Genomic DNA, 27,559 nt, shown 5'->3' on the forward strand with positions numbered 1-27,559 from the left:
TACCTGGCGATTGAAATGTGGCATGGTCTTGTAAATACCAGGGGAAACAAAAGGAAATTAAATTCGTGGACGGCAAACTCACTTCTGATGCAACCCAGTAGATCAGAAGAAGCTACGTGTTCACAGGGCAACTCTAATAAATAGACGTTTGCTGGAACACAACCATTGTAAATTTCATTCATAATTTATCCCTGTTGTTTATTGCAAGCAGGAAGTTGGTGTAAGTAAAGTGTGATAAAAATAAGTGCGTTTGATTGTTGCTAGCAATAGAGGATTTTATTGCTGCTGTAAATAAGAATGCGACTAGCAGAGGATGGTTTCGATCCATCGACCTCTGGGTTATGGGCCCAGCACGCTTCCGCTGCGCCACTCTGCTTTCGGCTGGTGTGTAATCCCGGCTGGTGCTTAGGTTCCGATGCCTCACAGGCCTGTGTGTTAGCGAGACGAATGTCAGCATCCAGGCTGTGTTGAAAACTATAGCATGGCCCTCAAACCACCCAGAGACCCGGACCCCGCAGCACCCGTGTTTGCAGGCTCACTTGGCTGCACAATGTCACAAGGACACTCAGTATTACACCACCGACAATGGGACGGACACAAAAGGACACAGAAAAAACCGGCAAGGGTCTTTCTGGCCATACAAAGGGAGGGACAGAGAAAGACACTGCGGAAACCAAAGAGAGAGAGAGAGACAGACAGACAGACCGAATAACACGAAGCAGAGACAGAGACTGAGGGAAAACCGAGACTGCGAGAGAAACAGAGAGGGAGGTAGACAGACAGGGAAACGGAGACTGAGATGAAGAGAGAGACATGCATGAAGGTGCGTTCTGCTGTGTAAACAAATTCCCTGTAGTGTAAAAATGTTCCCTGTTATATAAAATTGTTCCCTCTTGGGTAAAGATGGTCGCTGTTGTGTACAGATTCTCCCTGTTTTTTTAGAGGTTTTGTGTGCTTTGTAAAGATGTCCGCTATTGAGTAATGTGTTTCCTGTTGTGTAAAGGTACTCCGTGTTGTGTAACGGTGTTCCGTTTTGTGTGGAGGTATTCCCTGTAGTGTAAAGGCCAAGAGCATCATCTGGTGCTGGCGACGCGGCGCTGCAGGAATGCGTTGAGAGAAAGGGGAAGGCCAAGGCTGCTGCAACTTTGCAGCATTTGCAGCTTCTGTTGGTGCGAATAAAGTGTTTTGAAAGTTGTGTTGCAGGTTCTTGTGTTTATTGCAAGAAGGAAGTTGCTGTAAGTAAAGCATAAAGTGTGATAAAAAACCTGACGCATTGAGCCTGAAATTTTGCATAATTCTAAGAGGAGAGAACAATAGGAATAATGTGCCCTCCTAATCACATCCTCCTCAGACTAATGCTATGAAAAACACATCTGACTCTCATCCTGAAGTCAGGGTCCAGATCCCCTCCCCCACACTTTTCTTTTGCAGAATGCATCTTCTCTTAACCATGTCTTAATGTAACTTTCGCTGTCTGGATAGGTTAGAATGAAAAAAAGATACTCGTGTTAAATTAATCGGATTGCAGCACACGAGTGAATGGGAGGTGCTGTTCAACCGGCAAGTTTGGAAGGGCGAACGGGGAAACGACGGAGAGATGGTGGGTGCGAGAGTGACAGCAATGGGGGAGCACGGTCGATAGATTGCAAGAAATGGAAGAAAGAAAATTGTAAAAGTGGTGCATATCTGAATAAGTGAGAGGCAGCAGATGTGCAGACGAGTGAGTGAACGGCCTGAATTCAGTTGGCTGGGTGACGGTGTTTGTCCTGTTCGGTGCGGGGTTCAGGCCAATTGTGGACCAGTGGAAATTCTGTGAATCGGATCTGCCTGTATGTAGCAACTGAAGGAAAAGGTGACACAAAACCGGCATGCCTGCCCGGTTTACTGCTGTTGGTGAAGCGACGAAATTTAGGAATGTCGCAATATCTGGCAGCGGTGGGATTCGAACCCACGCCCCCGAAGAGACTGGAGTCTAAATCCAGCGCCTTAGACCGCTCGGCCACGCTACCACATCCAGCCGTTACGCAATCTGAAACTAGTACCTGGCGATTGAAATGTGGCACGGTCTTGTAAATACCAGGGGAAACAAAAGGAAATTAAATTCGTGGACGGCAAACTCACTTCTGATGCAACCCAGTAGATCAGAAGAAGCTACGTGTTCACAGGGCAACTCTAATAAATAGACGTTTGCTGGAACACAACCATTGTAAATTTCATTCATAATTTATCCCTGTTGTTTATTGCAAGCAGGAAGTTGGTGTAAGTAAAGTGTGATAAAAATAAGTGCGTTTGATTGTTGCTAGCAATAGAGGATTTTATTGCTGCTGTAAATAAGAATGCGACTAGCAGAGGATGGTTTCGATCCATCGACCTCTGGGTTATGGGCCCAGCACGCTTCCGCTGCGCCACTCTGCTTTCGGCTGGTGTGTAATCCCGGCTGGTGCTTAGGTTCCGATGCCTCACAGGCCTGTGTGTTAGCGAGACGAATGTCAGCATCCAGGCTGTGTTGAAAACTATAGCATGGCCCTCAAACCACCCAGAGACCCGGACCCCGCAGCACCCGTGTTTGCAGGCTCACTTGGCTGCACAATGTCACAAGGACACTCAGTATTACACCACCGACAATGGGACGGACACAAAAGGACACAGAAAAAACCGGCAAGGGTCTTTCTGGCCATACAAAGGGAGGGACAGAGAAAGACACTGCGGAAACCAAAGAGAGAGAGAGAGACAGACAGACAGACCGAATAACACGAAGCAGAGACAGAGACTGAGGGAAAACCGAGACTGCGAGAGAAACAGAGAGGGAGGTAGACAGACAGGGAAACGGAGACTGAGATGAAGAGAGAGACATGCATGAAGGTGCGTTCTGCTGTGTAAACAAATTCCCTGTAGTGTAAAAATGTTCCCTGTTATATAAAATTGTTCCCTCTTGGGTAAAGATGGTCGCTGTTGTGTACAGATTCTCCCTGTTTTTTTAGAGGTTTTGTGTGCTTTGTAAAGATGTCCGCTATTGAGTAATGTGTTTCCTGTTGTGTAAAGGTACTCCGTGTTGTGTAACGGTGTTCCGTTTTGTGTGGAGGTATTCCCTGTAGTGTAAAGGCCAAGAGCATCATCTGGTGCTGGCGACGCGGCGCTGCAGGAATGCGTTGAGAGAAAGGGGAAGGCCAAGGCTGCTGCAACTTTGCAGCATTTGCAGCTTCTGTTGGTGCGAATAAAGTGTTTTGAAAGTTGTGTTGCAGGTTCTTGTGTTTATTGCAAGAAGGAAGTTGCTGTAAGTAAAGCATAAAGTGTGATAAAAAACCTGACGCATTGAGCCTGAAATTTTGCATAATTCTAAGAGGAGAGAACAATAGGAATAATGTGCCCTCCTAATCACATCTTCCTCAGACTAATGCTATGAAAAACACATCTGACTCTCATCCTGAAGTCAGGGTCCAGATCCCCTCCCCCACACCTTTCTTTTGCAGAATGCATCTTCTCTTAACCATGTCTTAATGTAACTTTCGCTGTCTGGATAGGTTAGAATGAAAAAAAGATACTCGTGTTAAATTAATCGGATTGCAGCACACGAGTGAATGGGAGGTGCTGTTCAACCGGCAAGTTTGGAAGGGCGAACGGGGAAACGACGGAGAGATGGTGGGTGCGAGAGTGACAGCAATGGGGGAGCACGGTCGATAGATTGCAAGAAATGGAAGAAAGAAAATTGTAAAAGTGGTGCATATCTGAATAAGTGAGAGGCAGCAGATGTGCAGACGAGTGAGTGAACGGCCTGAATTCAGTTGGCTGGGTGACGGTGTTTGTCCTGTTCGGTGCGGGGTTCAGGCCAATTGTGGACCAGTGGAAATTCTGTGAATCGGATCTGCCTGTATGTAGCAACTGAAGGAAAAGGTGACACAAAACCGGCATGCCTGCCCGGTTTACTGCTGTTGGTGAAGCGACGAAATTTAGGAAAGTCGCAATATCTGGCAGCGGTGGGATTCGAACCCACGCCCCCGAAGAGACTGGAGTCTAAATCCAGCGCCTTAGACCGCTCGGCCACGCTACCACATCCAGCCGTTACGCAATCTGAAACTAGTACCTGGCGATTGAAATGTGGCACGGTCTTGTAAATACCAGGGGAAACAAAAGGAAATTAAATTCGTGGACGGCAAACTCACTTCTGATGCAACCCAGTAGATCAGAAGAAGCTACGTGTTCACAGGGCAACTCTAATAAATAGACGTTTGCTGGAACACAACCATTGTAAATTTCATTCATAATTTATCCCTGTTGTTTATTGCAAGCAGGAAGTTGGTGTAAGTAAAGTGTGATAAAAATAAGTGCGTTTGATTGTTGCTAGCAATAGAGGATTTTATTGCTGCTGTAAATAAGAATGCGACTAGCAGAGGATGGTTTCGATCCATCGACCTCTGGGTTATGGGCCCAGCACGCTTCCGCTGCGCCACTCTGCTTTCGGCTGGTGTGTAATCCCGGCTGGTGCTTAGGTTCCGATGCCTCACAGGCCTGTGTGTTAGCGAGACGAATGTCAGCATCCAGGCTGTGTTGAAAACTATAGCATGGCCCTCAAACCACCCAGAGACCCGGACCCCGCAGCACCCGTGTTTGCAGGCTCACTTGGCTGCACAATGTCACAAGGACACTCAGTATTACACCACCGACAATGGGACGGACACAAAAGGACACAGAAAAAACCGGCAAGGGTCTTTCTGGCCATACAAAGGGAGGGACAGAGAAAGACACTGCGGAAACCAAAGAGAGAGAGAGAGACAGACAGACAGACCGAATAACACGAAGCAGAGACAGAGACTGAGGGAAAACCGAGACTGCGAGAGAAACAGAGAGGGAGGTAGACAGACAGGGAAACGGAGACTGAGATGAAGAGAGAGACATGCATGAAGGTGCGTTCTGCTGTGTAAACAAATTCCCTGTAGTGTAAAAATGTTCCCTGTTATATAAAATTGTTCCCTCTTGGGTAAAGATGGTCGCTGTTGTGTACAGATTCTCCCTGTTTTTTTAGAGGTTTTGTGTGCTTTGTAAAGATGTCCGCTATTGAGTAATGTGTTTCCTGTTGTGTAAAGGTACTCCGTGTTGTGTAACGGTGTTCCGTTTTGTGTGGAGGTATTCCCTGTAGTGTAAAGGCCAAGAGCATCATCTGGTGCTGGCGACGCGGCGCTGCAGGAATGCGTTGAGAGAAAGGGGAAGGCCAAGGCTGCTGCAACTTTGCAGCATTTGCAGCTTCTGTTGGTGCGAATAAAGTGTTTTGAAAGTTGTGTTGCAGGTTCTTGTGTTTATTGCAAGAAGGAAGTTGCTGTAAGTAAAGCATAAAGTGTGATAAAAAACCTGACGCATTGAGCCTGAAATTTTGCATAATTCTAAGAGGAGAGAACAATAGGAATAATGTGCCCTCCTAATCACATCCTCCTCAGACTAATGCTATGAAAAACACATCTGACTCTCATCCTGAAGTCAGGGTCCAGATCCCCTCCCCCACACTTTTCTTTTGCAGAATGCATCTTCTCTTAACCATGTCTTAATGTAACTTTCGCTGTCTGGATAGGTTAGAATGAAAAAAAGATACTCGTGTTAAATTAATCGGATTGCAGCACACGAGTGAATGGGAGGTGCTGTTCAACCGGCAAGTTTGGAAGGGCGAACGGGGAAACGACGGAGAGATGGTGGGTGCGAGAGTGACAGCAATGGGGGAGCTCGGTCGATAGATTGCAAGAAATGGAAGAAAGAAAAATGTAAAAGTGGTGCATATCTGAATAAGTGAGAGGCAGCAGATGTGCAGACGAGTGAGTGAACGGCCTGAATTCAGTTGGCTGGGTGACGGTGTTTGTCCTGTTCGGTGCGGGGTTCAGGCCAATTGTGGACCAGTGGAAATTCTGTGAATCGGATCTGCCTGTATGTAGCAACTGAAGGAAAAGGTGACACAAAACCGGCATGCCTGCCCGGTTTACTGCTGTTGGTGAAGCGACGAAATTTAGGAATGTCGCAATATCTGGCAGCGGTGGGATTCGAACCCACGCCCCCGAAGAGACTGGAGTCTAAATCCAGCGCCTTAGACCGCTCGGCCACGCTACCACATCCAGCCGTTACGGAATCTGAAACTAGTACCTGGCGATTGAAATGTGGCATGGTCTTGTAAATACCAGGGGAAACAAAAGGAAATTAAATTCGTGGACGGCAAACTCACTTCTGATGCAACCCAGTAGATCAGAAGAAGCTACGTGTTCACAGGGCAACTCTAATAAATAGACGTTTGCTGGAACACAACCATTGTAAATTTCATTCATAATTTATCCCTGTTGTTTATTGCAAGCAGGAAGTTGGTGTAAGTAAAGTGTGATAAAAATAAGTGCGTTTGATTGTTGCTAGCAATAGAGGATTTTATTGCTGCTGTAAATAAGAATGCGACTAGCAGAGGATGGTTTCGATCCATCGACCTCTGGGTTATGGGCCCAGCACGCTTCCGCTGCGCCACTCTGCTTTCGGCTGGTGGGGGATCCCGGCTGGTGCTTAGGTTCCGATGCCTCACAGGCCTGTGTGTTAGCGAGACGAATGTCAGCATCCAGGCTGTGTTGAAAACTATAGCATGGCCCTCAAACCACCCAGAGACCCGGACCCCGCAGCACCCATGTTTGCAGGCTCACTTGGCTGCACAATGTCACAAGGACACTCAGTATTACACCACCGACAATGGGACGGACACAAAAGGACACAGAAAAAACCGGAGAGGGTCTTTCTGGCCATACAAAGGGAGGGACAGAGAAAGACACTGCGGAAACCAAAGAGAGAGAGACAGACAGACAGACAGACCGAATAACACGAAGCAGAGACTGAGGGAATACCGAGACTGCGAGAGAAACAGAGAGGGAGGTAGACAGACAGGGAAACGGAGACTGAGATGAAGAGAGAGACATGCATGAAGGTGCGTTCTGCTGTGTAAACAAATTCCCTGTAGTGTAAAAATGTTCCCTGTTATATAAAATTGTTCCCTCTTGGGTAAAGATGGTCGCTGTTGTGTACAGATTCTCCCTGTTTTTTTAGAGGTTTTGTGTGCTTTGTAAAGATGTCCGCTATTGAGTAATGTGTTTCCTGTTGTGTAAAGGTACTCCGTGTTGTGTAACGGTGTTCCGTTTTGTGTGGAGGTATTCCCTGTAGTGTAAAGGCCAAGAGCATCATCTGGTGCTGGCGACGCGGCGCTGCAGGAATGCGTTGAGAGAAAGGGGAAGGCCAAGGCTGCTGCAACTTTGCAGCATTTGCAGCTTCTGTTGGTGCGAATAAAGTGTTTTGAAAGTTGTGTTGCAGGTTCTTGTGTTTATTGCAAGAAGGAAGTTGCTGTAAGTAAAGCATAAAGTGTGATAAAAAACCTGACGCATTGAGCCTGAAATTTTGCATAATTCTAAGAGGAGAGAACAATAGGAATAATGTGCCCTCCTAATCACATCTTCCTCAGACTAATGCTATGAAAAACACATCTGACTCTCATCCTGAAGTCAGGGTCCAGATCCCCTCCCCCACACCTTTCTTTTGCAGAATGCATCTTCTCTTAACCATGTCTTAATGTAACTTTCGCTGTCTGGATAGGTTAGAATGAAAAAAAGATACTCGTGTTAAATTAATCGGATTGCAGCACACGAGTGAATGGGAGGTGCTGTTCAACCGGCAAGTTTGGAAGGGCGAACGGGGAAACGACGGAGAGATGGTGGGTGCGAGAGTGACAGCAATGGGGGAGCTCGGTCGATAGATTGCAAGAAATGGAAGAAAGAAAAATGTAAAAGTGGTGCATATCTGAATAAGTGAGAGGCAGCAGATGTGCAGACGAGTGAGTGAACGGCCTGAATTCAGTTGGCTGGGTGACGGTGTTTGTCCTGTTCGGTGCGGGGTTCAGGCCAATTGTGGACCAGTGGAAATTCTGTGAATCGGATCTGCCTGTATGTAGCAACTGAAGGAAAAGGTGACACAAAACCGGCATGCCTGCCCGGTTTACTGCTGTTGGTGAAGCGACGAAATTTAGGAATGTCGCAATATCTGGCAGCGGTGGGATTCGAACCCACGCCCCCGAAGAGACTGGAGTCTAAATCCAGCGCCTTAGACCGCTCGGCCACGCTACCACATCCAGCCGTTACGGAATCTGAAACTAGTACCTGGCGATTGAAATGTGGCATGGTCTTGTAAATACCAGGGGAAACAAAAGGAAATTAAATTCGTGGACGGCAAACTCACTTCTGATGCAACCCAGTAGATCAGAAGAAGCTACGTGTTCACAGGGCAACTCTAATAAATAGACGTTTGCTGGAACACAACCATTGTAAATTTCATTCATAATTTATCCCTGTTGTTTATTGCAAGCAGGAAGTTGGTGTAAGTAAAGTGTGATAAAAATAAGTGCGTTTGATTGTTGCTAGCAATAGAGGATTTTATTGCTGCTGTAAATAAGAATGCGACTAGCAGAGGATGGTTTCGATCCATCGACCTCTGGGTTATGGGCCCAGCACGCTTCCGCTGCGCCACTCTGCTTTCGGCTGGTGGGGGATCCCGGCTGGTGCTTAGGTTCCGATGCCTCACAGGCCTGTGTGTTAGCGAGACGAATGTCAGCATCCAGGCTGTGTTGAAAACTATAGCATGGCCCTCAAACCACCCAGAGACCCGGACCCCGCAGCACCCATGTTTGCAGGCTCACTTGGCTGCACAATGTCACAAGGACACTCAGTATTACACCACCGACAATGGGACGGACACAAAAGGACACAGAAAAAACCGGAGAGGGTCTTTCTGGCCATACAAAGGGAGGGACAGAGAAAGACACTGCGGAAACCAAAGAGAGAGAGACAGACAGACAGACAGACCGAATAACACGAAGCAGAGACTGAGGGAATACCGAGACTGCGAGAGAAACAGAGAGGGAGGTAGACAGACAGGGAAACGGAGACTGAGATGAAGAGAGAGACATGCATGAAGGTGCGTTCTGCTGTGTAAACAAATTCCCTGTAGTGTAAAAATGTTCCCTGTTATATAAAATTGTTCCCTCTTGGGTAAAGATGGTCGCTGTTGTGTACAGATTCTCCCTGTTTTTTTAGAGGTTTTGTGTGCTTTGTAAAGATGTCCGCTATTGAGTAATGTGTTTCCTGTTGTGTAAAGGTACTCCGTGTTGTGTAACGGTGTTCCGTTTTGTGTGGAGGTATTCCCTGTAGTGTAAAGGCCAAGAGCATCATCTGGTGCTGGCGACGCGGCGCTGCAGGAATGCGTTGAGAGAAAGGGGAAGGCCAAGGCTGCTGCAACTTTGCAGCATTTGCAGCTTCTGTTGGTGCGAATAAAGTGTTTTGAAAGTTGTGTTGCAGGTTCTTGTGTTTATTGCAAGAAGGAAGTTGCTGTAAGTAAAGCATAAAGTGTGATAAAAAACCTGACGCATTGAGCCTGAAATTTTGCATAATTCTAAGAGGAGAGAACAATAGGAATAATGTGCCCTCCTAATCACATCTTCCTCAGACTAATGCTATGAAAAACACATCTGACTCTCATCCTGAAGTCAGGGTCCAGATCCCCTCCCCCACACCTTTCTTTTGCAGAATGCATCTTCTCTTAACCATGTCTTAATGTAACTTTCGCTGTCTGGATAGGTTAGAATGAAAAAAAGATACTCGTGTTAAATTAATCGGATTGCAGCACACGAGTGAATGGGAGGTGCTGTTCAACCGGCAAGTTTGGAAGGGCGAACGGGGAAACGACGGAGAGATGGTGGGTGCGAGAGTGACAGCAATGGGGGAGCACGGTCGATAGATTGCAAGAAATGGAAGAAAGAAAATTGTAAAAGTGGTGCATATCTGAATAAGTGAGAGGCAGCAGATGAGCCGACGAGTGAGTGAACGGCCTGAATTCAGTTGGCTGGGTGACGGTGTTTGTCCTGTTCGGTGCGGGGTTCAGGCCAATTGTGGACCAGTGGAAATTCTGTGAATCGGATCTGCCTGTATGTAGCAACTGAAGGAAAAGGTGACACAAAACCGGCATGCCTGCCCGGTTTACTGCTGTTGGTGAAGCGACGAAATTTAGGAATGTCGCAATATCTGGCAGCGGTGGGATTCGAACCCACGCCCCCGAAGAGACTGGAGTCTAAATCCAGCGCCTTAGACCGCTCGGCCACGCTACCACATCCAGCCGTTACGGAATCTGAAACTAGTACCTGGCGATTGAAATGTGGCATGGTCTTGTAAATACCAGGGGAAACAAAAGGAAATTAAATTCGTGGACGGCAAACTCACTTCTGATGCAACCCAGTAGATCAGAAGAAGCTACGTGTTCACAGGGCAACTCTAATAAATAGACGTTTGCTGGAACACAACCATTGTAAATTTCATTCATAATTTATCCCTGTTGTTTATTGCAAGCAGGAAGTTGGTGTAAGTAAAGTGTGATAAAAATAAGTGCGTTTGATTGTTGCTAGCAATAGAGGATTTTATTGCTGCTGTAAATAAGAATGCGACTAGCAGAGGATGGTTTCGATCCATCGACCTCTGGGTTATGGGCCCAGCACGCTTCCGCTGCGCCACTCTGCTTTCGGCTGGTGGGGGATCCCGGCTGGTGCTTAGGTTCCGATGCCTCACAGGCCTGTGTGTTAGCGAGACGAATGTCAGCATCCAGGCTGTGTTGAAAACTATAGCATGGCCCTCAAACCACCCAGAGACCCGGACCCCGCAGCACCCATGTTTGCAGGCTCACTTGGCTGCACAATGTCACAAGGACACTCAGTATTACACCACCGACAATGGGACGGACACAAAAGGACACAGAAAAAACCGGAGAGGGTCTTTCTGGCCATACAAAGGGAGGGACAGAGAAAGACACTGCGGAAACCAAAGAGAGAGAGACAGACAGACAGACAGACCGAATAACACGAAGCAGAGACTGAGGGAATACCGAGACTGCGAGAGAAACAGAGAGGGAGGTAGACAGACAGGGAAACGGAGACTGAGATGAAGAGAGAGACATGCATGAAGGTGCGTTCTGCTGTGTAAACAAATTCCCTGTAGTGTAAAAATGTTCCCTGTTATATAAAATTGTTCCCTCTTGGGTAAAGATGGTCGCTGTTGTGTACAGATTCTCCCTGTTTTTTTAGAGGTTTTGTGTGCTTTGTAAAGATGTCCGCTATTGAGTAATGTGTTTCCTGTTGTGTAAAGGTACTCCGTGTTGTGTAACGGTGTTCCGTTTTGTGTGGAGGTATTCCCTGTAGTGTAAAGGCCAAGAGCATCATCTGGTGCTGGCGACGCGGCGCTGCAGGAATGCGTTGAGAGAAAGGGGAAGGCCAAGGCTGCTGCAACTTTGCAGCATTTGCAGCTTCTGTTGGTGCGAATAAAGTGTTTTGAAAGTTGTGTTGCAGGTTCTTGTGTTTATTGCAAGAAGGAAGTTGCTGTAAGTAAAGCATAAAGTGTGATAAAAAACCTGACGCATTGAGCCTGAAATTTTGCATAATTCTAAGAGGAGAGAACAATAGGAATAATGTGCCCTCCTAATCACATCTTCCTCAGACTAATGCTATGAAAAACACATCTGACTCTCATCCTGAAGTCAGGGTCCAGATCCCCTCCCCCACACCTTTCTTTTGCAGAATGCATCTTCTCTTAACCATGTCTTAATGTAACTTTCGCTGTCTGGATAGGTTAGAATGAAAAAAAGATACTCGTGTTAAATTAATCGGATTGCAGCACACGAGTGAATGGGAGGTGCTGTTCAACCGGCAAGTTTGGAAGGGCGAACGGGGAAACGACGGAGAGATGGTGGGTGCGAGAGTGACAGCAATGGGGGAGCACGGTCGATAGATTGCAAGAAATGGAAGAAAGAAAATTGTAAAAGTGGTGCATATCTGAATAAGTGAGAGGCAGCAGATGTGCAGACGAGTGAGTGAACGGCCTGAATTCAGTTGGCTGGGTGACGGTGTTTGTCCTGTTCGGTGCGGGGTTCAGGCCAATTGTGGACCAGTGGAAATTCTGTGAATCGGATCTGCCTGTATGTAGCAACTGAAGGAAAAGGTGACACAAAACCGGCATGCCTGCCCGGTTTACTGCTGTTGGTGAAGCGACGAAATTTAGGAATGTCGCAATATCTGGCAGCGGTGGGATTCGAACCCACGCCCCCGAAGAGACTGGAGTCTAAATCCAGCGCCTTAGACCGCTCGGCCACGCTACCACATCCAGCCGTTACGCAATCTGAAACTAGTACCTGGCGATTGAAATGTGGCACGGTCTTGTAAATACCAGGGGAAACAAAAGGAAATTAAATTCGTGGACGGCAAACTCACTTCTGATGCAACCCAGTAGATCAGAAGAAGCTACGTGTTCACAGGGCAACTCTAATAAATAGACGTTTGCTGGAACACAACCATTGTAAATTTCATTCATAATTTATCCCTGTTGTTTATTGCAAGCAGGAAGTTGGTGTAAGTAAAGTGTGATAAAAATAAGTGCGTTTGATTGTTGCTAGCAATAGAGGATTTTATTGCTGCTGTAAATAAGAATGCGACTAGCAGAGGATGGTTTCGATCCATCGACCTCTGGGTTATGGGCCCAGCACGCTTCCGCTGCGCCACTCTGCTTTCGGCTGGTGTGTAATCCCGGCTGGTGCTTAGGTTCCGATGCCTCACAGGCCTGTGTGTTAGCGAGACGAATGTCAGCATCCAGGCTGTGTTGAAAACTATAGCATGGCCCTCAAACCACCCAGAGACCCGGACCCCGCAGCACCCGTGTTTGCAGGCTCACTTGGCTGCACAATGTCACAAGGACACTCAGTATTACACCACCGACAATGGGACGGACACAAAAGGACACAGAAAAAACCGGCAAGGGTCTTTCTGGCCATACAAAGGGAGGGACAGAGAAAGACACTGCGGAAACCAAAGAGAGAGAGAGAGACAGACAGACAGACCGAATAACACGAAGCAGAGACAGAGACTGAGGGAAAACCGAGACTGCGAGAGAAACAGAGAGGGAGGTAGACAGACAGGGAAACGGAGACTGAGATGAAGAGAGAGACATGCATGAAGGTGCGTTCTGCTGTGTAAACAAATTCCCTGTAGTGTAAAAATGTTCCCTGTTATATAAAATTGTTCCCTCTTGGGTAAAGATGGTCGCTGTTGTGTACAGATTCTCCCTGTTTTTTTAGAGGTTTTGTGTGCTTTGTAAAGATGTCCGCTATTGAGTAATGTGTTTCCTGTTGTGTAAAGGTACTCCGTGTTGTGTAACGGTGTTCCGTTTTGTGTGGAGGTATTCCCTGTAGTGTAAAGGCCAAGAGCATCATCTGGTGCTGGCGACGCGGCGCTGCAGGAATGCGTTGAGAGAAAGGGGAAGGCCAAGGCTGCTGCAACTTTGCAGCATTTGCAGCTTCTGTTGGTGCGAATAAAGTGTTTTGAAAGTTGTGTTGCAGGTTCTTGTGTTTATTGCAAGAAGGAAGTTGCTGTAAGTAAAGCATAAAGTGTGATAAAAAACCTGACGCATTGAGCCTGAAATTTTGCATAATTCTAAGAGGAGAGAACAATAGGAATAATGTGCCCTCCTAATCACATCTTCCTCAGACTAATGCTATGAAAAACACATCTGACTCTCATCCTGAAGTCAGGGTCCAGATCCCCTCCCCCACACCTTTCTTTTGCAGAATGCATCTTCTCTTAACCATGTCTTAATGTAACTTTCGCTGTCTGGATAGGTTAGAATGAAAAAAAGATACTCGTGTTAAATTAATCGGATTGCAGCACACGAGTGAATGGGAGGTGCTGTTCAACCGGCAAGTTTGGAAGGGCGAACGGGGAAACGACGGAGAGATGGTGGGTGCGAGAGTGACAGCAATGGGGGAGCACGGTCGATAGATTGCAAGAAATGGAAGAAAGAAAATTGTAAAAGTGGTGCATATCTGAATAAGTGAGAGGCAGCAGATGTGCAGACGAGTGAGTGAACGGCCTGAATTCAGTTGGCTGGGTGACGGTGTTTGTCCTGTTCGGTGCGGGGTTCAGGCCAATTGTGGACCAGTGGAAATTCTGTGAATCGGATCTGCCTGTATGTAGCAACTGAAGGAAAAGGTGACACAAAACCGGCATGCCTGCCCGGTTTACTGCTGTTGGTGAAGCGACGAAATTTAGGAATGTCGCAATATCTGGCAGCGGTGGGATTCGAACCCACGCCCCCGAAGAGACTGGAGTCTAAATCCAGCGCCTTAGACCGCTCGGCCACGCTACCACATCCAGCCGTTACGCAATCTGAAACTAGTACCTGGCGATTGAAATGTGGCACGGTCTTGTAAATACCAGGGGAAACAAAAGGAAATTAAATTCGTGGACGGCAAACTCACTTCTGATGCAACCCAGTAGATCAGAAGAAGCTACGTGTTCACAGGGCAACTCTAATAAATAGACGTTTGCTGGAACACAACCATTGTAAATTTCATTCATAATTTATCCCTGTTGTTTATTGCAAGCAGGAAGTTGGTGTAAGTAAAGTGTGATAAAAATAAGTGCGTTTGATTGTTGCTAGCAATAGAGGATTTTATTGCTGCTGTAAATAAGAATGCGACTAGCAGAGGATGGTTTCGATCCATCGACCTCTGGGTTATGGGCCCAGCACGCTTCCGCTGCGCCACTCTGCTTTCGGCTGGTGTGTAATCCCGGCTGGTGCTTAGGTTCCGATGCCTCACAGGCCTGTGTGTTAGCGAGACGAATGTCAGCATCCAGGCTGTGTTGAAAACTATAGCATGGCCCTCAAACCACCCAGAGACCCGGACCCCGCAGCACCCGTGTTTGCAGGCTCACTTGGCTGCACAATGTCACAAGGACACTCAGTATTACACCACCGACAATGGGACGGACACAAAAGGACACAGAAAAAACCGGCAAGGGTCTTTCTGGCCATACAAAGGGAGGGACAGAGAAAGACACTGCGGAAACCAAAGAGAGAGAGAGAGACAGACAGACAGACCGAATAACACGAAGCAGAGACAGAGACTGAGGGAAAACCGAGACTGCGAGAGAAACAGAGAGGGAGGTAGACAGACAGGGAAACGGAGACTGAGATGAAGAGAGAGACATGCATGAAGGTGCGTTCTGCTGTGTAAACAAATTCCCTGTAGTGTAAAAATGTTCCCTGTTATATAAAATTGTTCCCTCTTGGGTAAAGATGGTCGCTGTTGTGTACAGATTCTCCCTGTTTTTTTAGAGGTTTTGTGTGCTTTGTAAAGATGTCCGCTATTGAGTAATGTGTTTCCTGTTGTGTAAAGGTACTCCGTGTTGTGTAACGGTGTTCCGTTTTGTGTGGAGGTATTCCCTGTAGTGTAAAGGCCAAGAGCATCATCTGGTGCTGGCGACGCGGCGCTGCAGGAATGCGTTGAGAGAAAGGGGAAGGCCAAGGCTGCTGCAACTTTGCAGCATTTGCAGCTTCTGTTGGTGCGAATAAAGTGTTTTGAAAGTTGTGTTGCAGGTTCTTGTGTTTATTGCAAGAAGGAAGTTGCTGTAAGTAAAGCATAAAGTGTGATAAAAAACCTGACGCATTGAGCCTGAAATTTTGCATAATTCTAAGAGGAGAGAACAATAGGAATAATGTGCCCTCCTAATCACATCCTCCTCAGACTAATGCTATGAAAAACACATCTGACTCTCATCCTGAAGTCAGGGTCCAGATCCCCTCCCCCACACTTTTCTTTTGCAGAATGCATCTTCTCTTAACCATGTCTTAATGTAACTTTCGCTGTCTGGATAGGTTAGAATGAAAAAAAGATACTCGTGTTAAATTAATCGGATTGCAGCACACGAGTGAATGGGAGGTGCTGTTCAACCGGCAAGTTTGGAAGGGCGAACGGGGAAACGACGGAGAGATGGTGGGTGCGAGAGTGACAGCAATGGGGGAGCTCGGTCGATAGATTGCAAGAAATGGAAGAAAGAAAAATGTAAAAGTGGTGCATATCTGAATAAGTGAGAGGCAGCAGATGTGCAGACGAGTGAGTGAACGGCCTGAATTCAGTTGGCTGGGTGACGGTGTTTGTCCTGTTCGGTGCGGGGTTCAGGCCAATTGTGGACCAGTGGAAATTCTGTGAATCGGATCTGCCTGTATGTAGCAACTGAAGGAAAAGGTGACACAAAACCGGCATGCCTGCCCGGTTTACTGCTGTTGGTGAAGCGACGAAATTTAGGAATGTCGCAATATCTGGCAGCGGTGGGATTCGAACAAACGCCCCCGAAGAGACTGGAGTCTAAATCCAGCGCCTTAGACCGCTCGGCCACGCTACCACATCCAGCCGTTACGGAATCTGAAACTAGTACCTGGCGATTGAAATGTGGCATGGTCTTGTAAATACCAGGGGAAACAAAAGGAAATTAAATTCGTGGACGGCAAACTCACTTCTGATGCAACCCAGTAGATCAGAAGAAGCTACGTGTTCACAGGGCAACTCTAATAAATAGACGTTTGCTGGAACACAACCATTGTAAATTTCATTCATAATTTATCCCTGTTGTTTATTGCAAGCAGGAAGTTGGTGTAAGTAAAGTGTGATAAAAATAAGTGCGTTTGATTGTTGCTAGCAATAGAGGATTTTATTGCTGCTGTAAATAAGAATGCGACTAGCAGAGGATGGTTTCGATCCATCGACCTCTGGGTTATGGGCCCAGCACGCTTCCGCTGCGCCACTCTGCTTTCGGCTGGTGGGGGATCCCGGCTGGTGCTTAGGTTCCGATGCCTCACAGGCCTGTGTGTTAGCGAGACGAATGTCAGCATCCAGGCTGTGTTGAAAACTATAGCATGGCCCTCAAACCACCCAGAGACCCGGACCCCGCAGCACCCATGTTTGCAGGCTCACTTGGCTGCACAATGTCACAAGGACACTCAGTATTACACCACCGACAATGGGACGGACACAAAAGGACACAGAAAAAACCGGAGAGGGTCTTTCTGGCCATACAAAGGGAGGGACAGAGAAAGACACTGCGGAAACCAAAGAGAGAGAGACAGACAGACAGACAGACCGAATAACACGAAGCAGAGACTGAGGGAATACCGAGACTGCGAGAGAAACAGAGAGGGAGGTAGACAGACAGGGAAACGGAGACTGAGATGAAGAGAGAGACATGCATGAAGGTGCGTTCTGCTGTGTAAACAAATTCCCTGTAGTGTAAAAATGTTCCCTGTTATATAAAATTGTTCCCTCTTGGGTAAAGATGGTCGCTGTTGTGTACAGATTCTCCCTGTTTTTTTAGAGGTTTTGTGTGCTTTGTAAAGATGTCCGCTATTGAGTAATGTGTTTCCTGTTGTGTAAAGGTACTCCGTGTTGTGTAACGGTGTTCCGTTTTGTGTGGAGGTATTCCCTGTAGTGTAAAGGCCAAGAGCATCATCTGGTGCTGGCGACGCGGCGCTGCAGGAATGCGTTGAGAGAAAGGGGAAGGCCAAGGCTGCTGCAACTTTGCAGCATTTGCAGCTTCTGTTGGTGCGAATAAAGTGTTTTGAAAGTTGTGTTGCAGGTTCTTGTGTTTATTGCAAGAAGGAAGTTGCTGTAAGTAAAGCATAAAGTGTGATAAAAAACCTGACGCATTGAGCCTGAAATTTTGCATAATTCTAAGAGGAGAGAACAATAGGAATAATGTGCCCTCCTAATCACATCTTCCTCAGACTAATGCTATGAAAAACACATCTGACTCTCATCCTGAAGTCAGGGTCCAGATCCCCTCCCCCACACCTTTCTTTTGCAGAATGCATCTTCTCTTAACCATGTCTTAATGTAACTTTCGCTGTCTGGATAGGTTAGAATGAAAAAAAGATACTCGTGTTAAATTAATCGGATTGCAGCACACGAGTGAATGGGAGGTGCTGTTCAACCGGCAAGTTTGGAAGGGCGAACGGGGAAACGACGGAGAGATGGTGGGTGCGAGAGTGACAGCAATGGGGGAGCACGGTCGATAGATTGCAAGAAATGGAAGAAAGAAAATTGTAAAAGTGGTGCATATCTGAATAAGTGAGAGGCAGCAGATGAGCCGACGAGTGAGTGAACGGCCTGAATTCAGTTGGCTGGGTGACGGTGTTTGTCCTGTTCGGTGCGGGGTTCAGGCCAATTGTGGACCAGTGGAAATTCTGTGAATCGGATCTGCCTGTATGTAGCAACTGAAGGAAAAGGTGACACAAAACCGGCATGCCTGCCCGGTTTACTGCTGTTGGTGAAGCGACGAAATTTAGGAATGTCGCAATATCTGGCAGCGGTGGGATTCGAACCCACGCCCCCGAAGAGACTGGAGTCTAAATCCAGCGCCTTAGACCGCTCGGCCACGCTACCACATCCAGCCGTTACGGAATCTGAAACTAGTACCTGGCGATTGAAATGTGGCATGGTCTTGTAAATACCAGGGGAAACAAAAGGAAATTAAATTCGTGGACGGCAAACTCACTTCTGATGCAACCCAGTAGATCAGAAGAAGCTACGTGTTCACAGGGCAACTCTAATAAATAGACGTTTGCTGGAACACAACCATTGTAAATTTCATTCATAATTTATCCCTGTTGTTTATTGCAAGCAGGAAGTTGGTGTAAGTAAAGTGTGATAAAAATAAGTGCGTTTGATTGTTGCTAGCAATAGAGGATTTTATTGCTGCTGTAAATAAGAATGCGACTAGCAGAGGATGGTTTCGATCCATCGACCTCTGGGTTATGGGCCCAGCACGCTTCCGCTGCGCCACTCTGCTTTCGGCTGGTGGGGGATCCCGGCTGGTGCTTAGGTTCCGATGCCTCACAGGCCTGTGTGTTAGCGAGACGAATGTCAGCATCCAGGCTGTGTTGAAAACTATAGCATGGCCCTCAAACCACCCAGAGACCCGGACCCCGCAGCACCCATGTTTGCAGGCTCACTTGGCTGCACAATGTCACAAGGACACTCAGTATTACACCACCGACAATGGGACGGACACAAAAGGACACAGAAAAAACCGGAGAGGGTCTTTCTGGCCATACAAAGGGAGGGACAGAGAAAGACACTGCGGAAACCAAAGAGAGAGAGACAGACAGACAGACAGACCGAATAACACGAAGCAGAGACTGAGGGAATACCGAGACTGCGAGAGAAACAGAGAGGGAGGTAGACAGACAGGGAAACGGAGACTGAGATGAAGAGAGAGACATGCATGAAGGTGCGTTCTGCTGTGTAAACAAATTCCCTGTAGTGTAAAAATGTTCCCTGTTATATAAAATTGTTCCCTCTTGGGTAAAGATGGTCGCTGTTGTGTACAGATTCTCCCTGTTTTTTTAGAGGTTTTGTGTGCTTTGTAAAGATGTCCGCTATTGAGTAATGTGTTTCCTGTTGTGTAAAGGTACTCCGTGTTGTGTAACGGTGTTCCGTTTTGTGTGGAGGTATTCCCTGTAGTGTAAAGGCCAAGAGCATCATCTGGTGCTGGCGACGCGGCGCTGCAGGAATGCGTTGAGAGAAAGGGGAAGGCCAAGGCTGCTGCAACTTTGCAGCATTTGCAGCTTCTGTTGGTGCGAATAAAGTGTTTTGAAAGTTGTGTTGCAGGTTCTTGTGTTTATTGCAAGAAGGAAGTTGCTGTAAGTAAAGCATAAAGTGTGATAAAAAACCTGACGCATTGAGCCTGAAATTTTGCATAATTCTAAGAGGAGAGAACAATAGGAATAATGTGCCCTCCTAATCACATCTTCCTCAGACTAATGCTATGAAAAACACATCTGACTCTCATCCTGAAGTCAGGGTCCAGATCCCCTCCCCCACACCTTTCTTTTGCAGAATGCATCTTCTCTTAACCATGTCTTAATGTAACTTTCGCTGTCTGGATAGGTTAGAATGAAAAAAAGATACTCGTGTTAAATTAATCGGATTGCAGCACACGAGTGAATGGGAGGTGCTGTTCAACCGGCAAGTTTGGAAGGGCGAACGGGGAAACGACGGAGAGATGGTGGGTGCGAGAGTGACAGCAATGGGGGAGCACGGTCGATAGATTGCAAGAAATGGAAGAAAGAAAATTGTAAAAGTGGTGCATATCTGAATAAGTGAGAGGCAGCAGATGTGCAGACGAGTGAGTGAACGGCCTGAATTCAGTTGGCTGGGTGACGGTGTTTGTCCTGTTCGGTGCGGGGTTCAGGCCAATTGTGGACCAGTGGAAATTCTGTGAATCGGATCTGCCTGTATGTAGCAACTGAAGGAAAAGGTGACACAAAACCGGCATGCCTGCCCGGTTTACTGCTGTTGGTGAAGCGACGAAATTTAGGAATGTCGCAATATCTGGCAGCGGTGGGATTCGAACCCACGCCCCCGAAGAGACTGGAGCCTAAATCCAGGGCCTTAGACCGCTCGGCCACGCTACCACATCCAGCCGTTACGGAATCTGAAACTAGTACCTGGCGATTGAAATGTGGCATGGTCTTGTAAATACCAGGGGAAACAAAAGGAAATTAAATTCGTGGACGGCAAACTCACTTCTGATGCAACCCAGTAGATCAGAAGAAGCTACGTGTTCACAGGGCAACTCTAATAAATAGACGTTTGCTGGAACACAACCATTGTAAATTTCATTCATAATTTATCCCTGTTGTTTATTGCAAGCAGGAAGTTGGTGTAAGTAAAGTGTGATAAAAATAAGTGCGTTTGATTGTTGCTAGCAATAGAGGATTTTATTGCTGCTGTAAATAAGAATGCGACTAGCAGAGGATGGTTTCGATCCATCGACCTCTGTGTTATGGGCCCAGCACGCTTCCGCTGCGCCACTCTGCTTTCGGCTGGTGGGGGATCCCGGCTGGTGCTTAGGTTCCGATGCCTCACAGGCCTGTGTGTTAGCGAGACGAATGTCAGCATCCAGGCTGTGTTGAAAACTATAGCATGGCCCTCAAACCACCCAGAGACCCGGACCCCGCAGCACCCATGTTTGCAGGCTCACTTGGCTGCACAATGTCACAAGGACACTCAGTATTACACCACCGACAATGGGACGGACACAAAAGGACACAGAAAAAACCGGAGAGGGTCTTTCTGGCCATACAAAGGGAGGGACAGAGAAAGACACTGCGGAAACCAAAGAGAGAGAGAGAGACAGACAGACAGACCGAATAACACGAAGCAGAGACAGAGACTGAGGGAAAACCGAGACTGCGAGAGAAACAGAGAGGGAGGTAGACAGACAGGGAAACGGAGACTGAGATGAAGAGAGAGACATGCATGAAGGTGCGTTCTGCTGTGTAAACAAATTCCCTGTAGTGTAAAAATGTTCCCTGTTATATAAAATTGTTCCCTCTTGGGTAAAGATGGTCGCTGTTGTGTACAGATTCTCCCTGTTTTTTTAGAGGTTTTGTGTGCTTTGTAAAGATGTCCGCTATTGAGTAATGTGTTTCCTGTTGTGTAAAGGTACTCCGTGTTGTGTAACGGTGTTCCGTTTTGTGTGGAGGTATTCCCTGTAGTGTAAAGGCCAAGAGCATCATCTGGTGCTGGCGACGCGGCGCTGCAGGAATGCGTTGAGAGAAAGGGGAAGGCCAAGGCTGCTGCAACTTTGCAGCATTTGCAGCTTCTGTTGGTGCGAATAAAGTGTTTTGAAAGTTGTGTTGCAGGTTCTTGTGTTTATTGCAAGAAGGAAGTTGCTGTAAGTAAAGCATAAAGTGTGATAAAAAACCTGACGCATTGAGCCTGAAATTTTGCATAATTCTAAGAGGAGAGAACAATAGGAATAATGTGCCCTCCTAATCACATCCTCCTCAGACTAATGCTATGAAAAACACATCTGACTCTCATCCTGAAGTCAGGGTCCAGATCCCCTCCCCCACACTTTTCTTTTGCAGAATGCATCTTCTCTTAACCATGTCTTAATGTAACTTTCGCTGTCTGGATAGGTTAGAATGAAAAAAAGATACTCGTGTTAAATTAATCGGATTGCAGCACACGAGTGAATGGGAGGTGCTGTTCAACCGGCAAGTTTGGAAGGGCGAACGGGGAAACGACGGAGAGATGGTGGGTGCGAGAGTGACAGCAATGGGGGAGCTCGGTCGATAGATTGCAAGAAATGGAAGAAAGAAAAATGTAAAAGTGGTGCATATCTGAATAAGTGAGAGGCAGCAGATGTGCAGACGAGTGAGTGAACGGCCTGAATTCAGTTGGCTGGGTGACGGTGTTTGTCCTGTTCGGTGCGGGGTTCAGGCCAATTGTGGACCAGTGGAAATTCTGTGAATCGGATCTGCCTGTATGTAGCAACTGAAGGAAAAGGTGACACAAAACCGGCATGCCTGCCCGGTTTACTGCTGTTGGTGAAGCGACGAAATTTAGGAATGTCGCAATATCTGGCAGCGGTGGGATTCGAACCCACGCCCCCGAAGAGACTGGAGTCTAAATCCAGCGCCTTAGACCGCTCGGCCACGCTACCACATCCAGCCGTTACGGAATCTGAAACTAGTACCTGGCGATTGAAATGTGGCATGGTCTTGTAAATACCAGGGGAAACAAAAGGAAATTAAATTCGTGGACGGCAAACTCACTTCTGATGCAACCCAGTAGATCAGAAGAAGCTACGTGTTCACAGGGCAACTCTAATAAATAGACGTTTGCTGGAACACAACCATTGTAAATTTCATTCATAATTTATCCCTGTTGTTTATTGCAAGCAGGAAGTTGGTGTAAGTAAAGTGTGATAAAAATAAGTGCGTTTGATTGTTGCTAGCAATAGAGGATTTTATTGCTGCTGTAAATAAGAATGCGACTAGCAGAGGATGGTTTCGATCCATCGACCTCTGGGTTATGGGCCCAGCACGCTTCCGCTGCGCCACTCTGCTTTCGGCTGGTGGGGGATCCCGGCTGGTGCTTAGGTTCCGATGCCTCACAGGCCTGTGTGTTAGCGAGACGAATGTCAGCATCCAGGCTGTGTTGAAAACTATAGCATGGCCCTCAAACCACCCAGAGACCCGGACCCCGCAGCACCCATGTTTGCAGGCTCACTTGGCTGCACAATGTCACAAGGACACTCAGTATTACACCACCGACAATGGGACGGACACAAAAGGACACAGAAAAAACCGGAGAGGGTCTTTCTGGCCATACAAAGGGAGGGACAGAGAAAGACACTGCGGAAACCAAAGAGAGAGAGAGAGACAGACAGACAGACCGAATAACACGAAGCAGAGACTGAGGGAATACCGAGACTGCGAGAGAAACAGAGAGGGAGGTAGACAGACAGGGAAACGGAGACTGAGATGAAGAGAGAGACATGCATGAAGGTGCGTTCTGCTGTGTAAACAAATTCCCTGTAGTGTAAAAATGTTCCCTGTTATATAAAATTGTTCCCTCTTGGGTAAAGATGGTCGCTGTTGTGTACAGATTCTCCCTGTTTTTTTAGAGGTTTTGTGTGCTTTGTAAAGATGTCCGCTATTGAGTAATGTGTTTCCTGTTGTGTAAAGGTACTCCGTGTTGTGTAACGGTGTTCCGTTTTGTGTGGAGGTATTCCCTGTAGTGTAAAGGCCAAGAGCATCATCTGGTGCTGGCGACGCGGCGCTGCAGGAATGCGTTGAGAGAAAGGGGAAGGCCAAGGCTGCTGCAACTTTGCAGCATTTGCAGCTTCTGTTGGTGCGAATAAAGTGTTTTGAAAGTTGTGTTGCAGGTTCTTGTGTTTATTGCAAGAAGGAAGTTGCTGTAAGTAAAGCATAAAGTGTGATAAAAAACCTGACGCATTGAGCCTGAAATTTTGCATAATTCTAAGAGGAGAGAACAATAGGAATAATGTGCCCTCCTAATCACATCTTCCTCAGACTAATGCTATGAAAAACACATCTGACTCTCATCCTGAAGTCAGGGTCCAGATCCCCTCCCCCACACCTTTCTTTTGCAGAATGCATCTTCTCTTAACCATGTCTTAATGTAACTTTCGCTGTCTGGATAGGTTAGAATGAAAAAAAGATACTCGTGTTAAATTAATCGGATTGCAGCACACGAGTGAATGGGAGGTGCTGTTCAACCGGCAAGTTTGGAAGGGCGAACGGGGAAACGACGGAGAGATGGTGGGTGCGAGAGTGACAGCAATGGGGGAGCACGGTCGATAGATTGCAAGAAATGGAAGAAAGAAAATTGTAAAAGTGGTGCATATCTGAATAAGTGAGAGGCAGCAGATGTGCAGACGAGTGAGTGAACGGCCTGAATTCAGTTGGCTGGGTGACGGTGTTTGTCCTGTTCGGTGCGGGGTTCAGGCCAATTGTGGACCAGTGGAAATTCTGTGAATCGGATCTGCCTGTATGTAGCAACTGAAGGAAAAGGTGACACAAAACCGGCATGCCTGCCCGGTTTACTGCTGTTGGTGAAGCGACGAAATTTAGGAATGTCGCAATATCTGGCAGCGGTGGGATTCGAACCCACGCCCCCGAAGAGACTGGAGCCTAAATCCAGGGCCTTAGACCGCTCGGCCACGCTACCACATCCAGCCGTTACGGAATCTGAAACTAGTACCTGGCGATTGAAATGTGGCATGGTCTTGTAAATACCAGGGGAAACAAAAGGAAATTAAATTCGTGGACGGCAAACTCACTTCTGATGCAACCCAGTAGATCAGAAGAAGCTACGTGTTCACAGGGCAACTCTAATAAATAGACGTTTGCTGGAACACAACCATTGTAAATTTCATTCATAATTTATCCCTGTTGTTTATTGCAAGCAGGAAGTTGGTGTAAGTAAAGTGTGATAAAAATAAGTGCGTTTGATTGTTGCTAGCAATAGAGGATTTTATTGCTGCTGTAAATAAGAATGCGACTAGCAGAGAATGGTTTCGATCCATCGACCTCTGGGTTATGGGCCCAGCACGCTTCCGCTGCGCCACTCTGCTTTCGGCTGGTGTGTAATCCCGGCTGGTGCTTAGGTTCCGATGCCTCACAGGCCTGTGTGTTAGCGAGACGAATGTCAGCATCCAGGCTGTGTTGAAAACTATAGCATGGCCCTCAAACCACCCAGAGACCCGGACCCCGCAGCACCCGTGTTTGCAGGCTCACTTGGCTGCACAATGTCACAAGGACACTCAGTATTACACCACCGACAATGGGACGGACACAAAAGGACACAGAAAAAACCGGCAAGGGTCTTTCTGGCCATACAAAGGGAGGGACAGAGAAAGACACTGCGGAAACCAAAGAGAGAGAGAGAGACAGACAGACAGACCGAATAACACGAAGCAGAGACAGAGACTGAGGGAAAACCGAGACTGCGAGAGAAACAGAGAGGGAGGTAGACAGACAGGGAAACGGAGACTGAGATGAAGAGAGAGACATGCATGAAGGTGCGTTCTGCTGTGTAAACAAATTCCCTGTAGTGTAAAAATGTTCCCTGTTATATAAAATTGTTCCCTCTTGGGTAAAGATGGTCGCTGTTGTGTACAGATTCTCCCTGTTTTTTTAGAGGTTTTGTGTGCTTTGTAAAGATGTCCGCTATTGAGTAATGTGTTTCCTGTTGTGTAAAGGTACTCCGTGTTGTGTAACGGTGTTCCGTTTTGTGTGGAGGTATTCCCTGTAGTGTAAAGGCCAAGAGCATCATCTGGTGCTGGCGACGCGGCGCTGCAGGAATGCGTTGAGAGAAAGGGGAAGGCCAAGGCTGCTGCAACTTTGCAGCATTTGCAGCTTCTGTTGGTGCGAATAAAGTGTTTTGAAAGTTGTGTTGCAGGTTCTTGTGTTTATTGCAAGAAGGAAGTTGCTGTAAGTAAAGCATAAAGTGTGATAAAAAACCTGACGCATTGAGCCTGAAATTTTGCATAATTCTAAGAGGAGAGAACAATAGGAATAATGTGCCCTCCTAATCACATCCTCCTCAGACTAATGCTATGAAAAACACATCTGACTCTCATCCTGAAGTCAGGGTCCAGATCCCCTCCCCCACACTTTTCTTTTGCAGAATGCATCTTCTCTTAACCATGTCTTAATGTAACTTTCGCTGTCTGGATAGGTTAGAATGAAAAAAAGATACTCGTGTTAAATTAATCGGATTGCAGCACACGAGTGAATGGGAGGTGCTGTTCAACCGGCAAGTTTGGAAGGGCGAACGGGGAAACGACGGAGAGATGGTGGGTGCGAGAGTGACAGCAATGGGGGAGCTCGGTCGATAGATTGCAAGAAATGGAAGAAAGAAAATTGTAAAAGTGGTGCATATCTGAATAAGTGAGAGGCAGCAGATGTGCAGACGAGTGAGTGAACGGCCTGAATTCAGTTGGCTGGGTGACGGTGTTTGTAGTGTTCGGTGCGGGGTTCAGGCCAATTGTGGACCAGTGGAAATTCTGTGAATCGGATCTGCCTGTATGTAGCAACTGAAGGAAAAGGTGACACAAAACCGGCATGCCTGCCCGGTTTACTGCTGTTGGTGAAGCGACGAAATTTAGGAATGTCGCAATATCTGGCAGCGGTGGGATTCGAACCCACGCCCCCGAAGAGACTGGAGCCTAAATCCAGGGCCTTAGACCGCTCGGCCACGCTACCACATCCAGCCGTTACGGAATCTGAAACTAGTACCTGGCGATTGAAATGTGGCATGGTCTTGTAAATACCAGGGGAAACAAAAGGAAATTAAATTCGTGGACGGCAAACTCACTTCTGATGCAACCCAGTAGATCAGAAGAAGCTACGTGTTCACAGGGCAACTCTAATAAATAGACGTTTGCTGGAACACAACCATTGTAAATTTCATTCATAATTTATCCCTGTTGTTTATTGCAAGCAGGAAGTTGGTGTAAGTAAAGTGTGATAAAAATAAGTGCGTTTGATTGTTGCTAGCAATAGAGGATTTTATTGCTGCTGTAAATAAGAATGCGACTAGCAGAGGATGGTTTCGATCCATCGACCTCTGGGTTATGGGCCCAGCACGCTTCCGCTGCGCCACTCTGCTTTCGGCTGGTGTGTAATCCCGGCTGGTGCTTAGGTTCCGATGCCTCACAGGCCTGTGTGTTAGCGAGACGAATGTCAGCATCCAGGCTGTGTTGAAAACTATAGCATGGCCCTCAAACCACCCAGAGACCCGGACCCCGCAGCACCCGTGTTTGCAGGCTCACTTGGCTGCACAATGTCACAAGGACACTCAGTATTACACCACCGACAATGGGACGGACACAAAAGGACACAGAAAAAACCGGCAAGGGTCTTTCTGGCCATACAAAGGGAGGGACAGAGAAAGACACTGCGGAAACCAAAGAGAGAGAGAGAGACAGACAGACAGACCGAATAACACGAAGCAGAGACAGAGACTGAGGGAAAACCGAGACTGCGAGAGAAACAGAGAGGGAGGTAGACAGACAGGGAAACGGAGACTGAGATGAAGAGAGAGACATGCATGAAGGTGCGTTCTGCTGTGTAAACAAATTCCCTGTAGTGTAAAAATGTTCCCTGTTATATAAAATTGTTCCCTCTTGGGTAAAGATGGTCGCTGTTGTGTACAGATTCTCCCTGTTTTTTTAGAGGTTTTGTGTGCTTTGTAAAGATGTCCGCTATTGAGTAATGTGTTTCCTGTTGTGTAAAGGTACTCCGTGTTGTGTAACGGTGTTCCGTTTTGTGTGGAGGTATTCCCTGTAGTGTAAAGGCCAAGAGCATCATCTGGTGCTGGC

At 47.1% G+C, this 27,559-nt stretch overlaps 13 non-coding genes across 13 annotated transcripts; all 13 read right to left on the reverse strand.

Moving 5' to 3' along the window:
- Nucleotides 1-1,927: 1,927 nt before the first annotated feature.
- trnal-uag (transfer RNA leucine (anticodon UAG)) lies at nucleotides 1,928-2,009 on the reverse strand. The gene has a single exon. It is a non-coding gene; the product is annotated as a tRNA-Leu (tRNA).
- Nucleotides 2,010-3,966: 1,957 nt separating this feature from the next.
- On the reverse strand, nucleotides 3,967-4,048 carry trnal-uag (transfer RNA leucine (anticodon UAG)). Its single transcript has one exon. It is a non-coding gene; the product is annotated as a tRNA-Leu (tRNA).
- Nucleotides 4,049-6,005: 1,957 nt separating this feature from the next.
- Nucleotides 6,006-6,087, reverse strand: trnal-uag (transfer RNA leucine (anticodon UAG)). The gene has a single exon. It is a non-coding gene; the product is annotated as a tRNA-Leu (tRNA).
- A 1,951-nt stretch (nucleotides 6,088-8,038) lies between these two features.
- trnal-uag (transfer RNA leucine (anticodon UAG)) lies at nucleotides 8,039-8,120 on the reverse strand. The gene has a single exon. It is a non-coding gene; the product is annotated as a tRNA-Leu (tRNA).
- A 1,951-nt stretch (nucleotides 8,121-10,071) lies between these two features.
- On the reverse strand, nucleotides 10,072-10,153 carry trnal-uag (transfer RNA leucine (anticodon UAG)). Its single transcript has one exon. It is a non-coding gene; the product is annotated as a tRNA-Leu (tRNA).
- Nucleotides 10,154-12,104: 1,951 nt separating this feature from the next.
- On the reverse strand, nucleotides 12,105-12,186 carry trnal-uag (transfer RNA leucine (anticodon UAG)). The gene has a single exon. It is a non-coding gene; the product is annotated as a tRNA-Leu (tRNA).
- Nucleotides 12,187-14,143: 1,957 nt separating this feature from the next.
- trnal-uag (transfer RNA leucine (anticodon UAG)) lies at nucleotides 14,144-14,225 on the reverse strand. Its single transcript has one exon. It is a non-coding gene; the product is annotated as a tRNA-Leu (tRNA).
- Nucleotides 14,226-16,182: 1,957 nt separating this feature from the next.
- On the reverse strand, nucleotides 16,183-16,264 carry trnal-uag (transfer RNA leucine (anticodon UAG)). Its single transcript has one exon. It is a non-coding gene; the product is annotated as a tRNA-Leu (tRNA).
- A 1,951-nt stretch (nucleotides 16,265-18,215) lies between these two features.
- trnal-uag (transfer RNA leucine (anticodon UAG)) lies at nucleotides 18,216-18,297 on the reverse strand. Its single transcript has one exon. It is a non-coding gene; the product is annotated as a tRNA-Leu (tRNA).
- Nucleotides 18,298-20,248: 1,951 nt separating this feature from the next.
- On the reverse strand, nucleotides 20,249-20,330 carry trnal-uag (transfer RNA leucine (anticodon UAG)). Its single transcript has one exon. It is a non-coding gene; the product is annotated as a tRNA-Leu (tRNA).
- A 1,957-nt stretch (nucleotides 20,331-22,287) lies between these two features.
- Nucleotides 22,288-22,369, reverse strand: trnal-uag (transfer RNA leucine (anticodon UAG)). The gene has a single exon. It is a non-coding gene; the product is annotated as a tRNA-Leu (tRNA).
- A 1,951-nt stretch (nucleotides 22,370-24,320) lies between these two features.
- trnal-uag (transfer RNA leucine (anticodon UAG)) lies at nucleotides 24,321-24,402 on the reverse strand. The gene has a single exon. It is a non-coding gene; the product is annotated as a tRNA-Leu (tRNA).
- Nucleotides 24,403-26,359: 1,957 nt separating this feature from the next.
- On the reverse strand, nucleotides 26,360-26,441 carry trnal-uag (transfer RNA leucine (anticodon UAG)). Its single transcript has one exon. It is a non-coding gene; the product is annotated as a tRNA-Leu (tRNA).
- Between the last annotated feature and the right edge of the window lie 1,118 nt (nucleotides 26,442-27,559).

Source organism: Somniosus microcephalus, unplaced genomic scaffold (assembly GCF_052327205.1).
Source record: "Somniosus microcephalus isolate GS21.2 unplaced genomic scaffold, FLI_Smic_1.0 unresolved_chr3, whole genome shotgun sequence".
Classification (NCBI taxonomy): domain Eukaryota; kingdom Metazoa; phylum Chordata; class Chondrichthyes; order Squaliformes; family Somniosidae; genus Somniosus; species Somniosus microcephalus.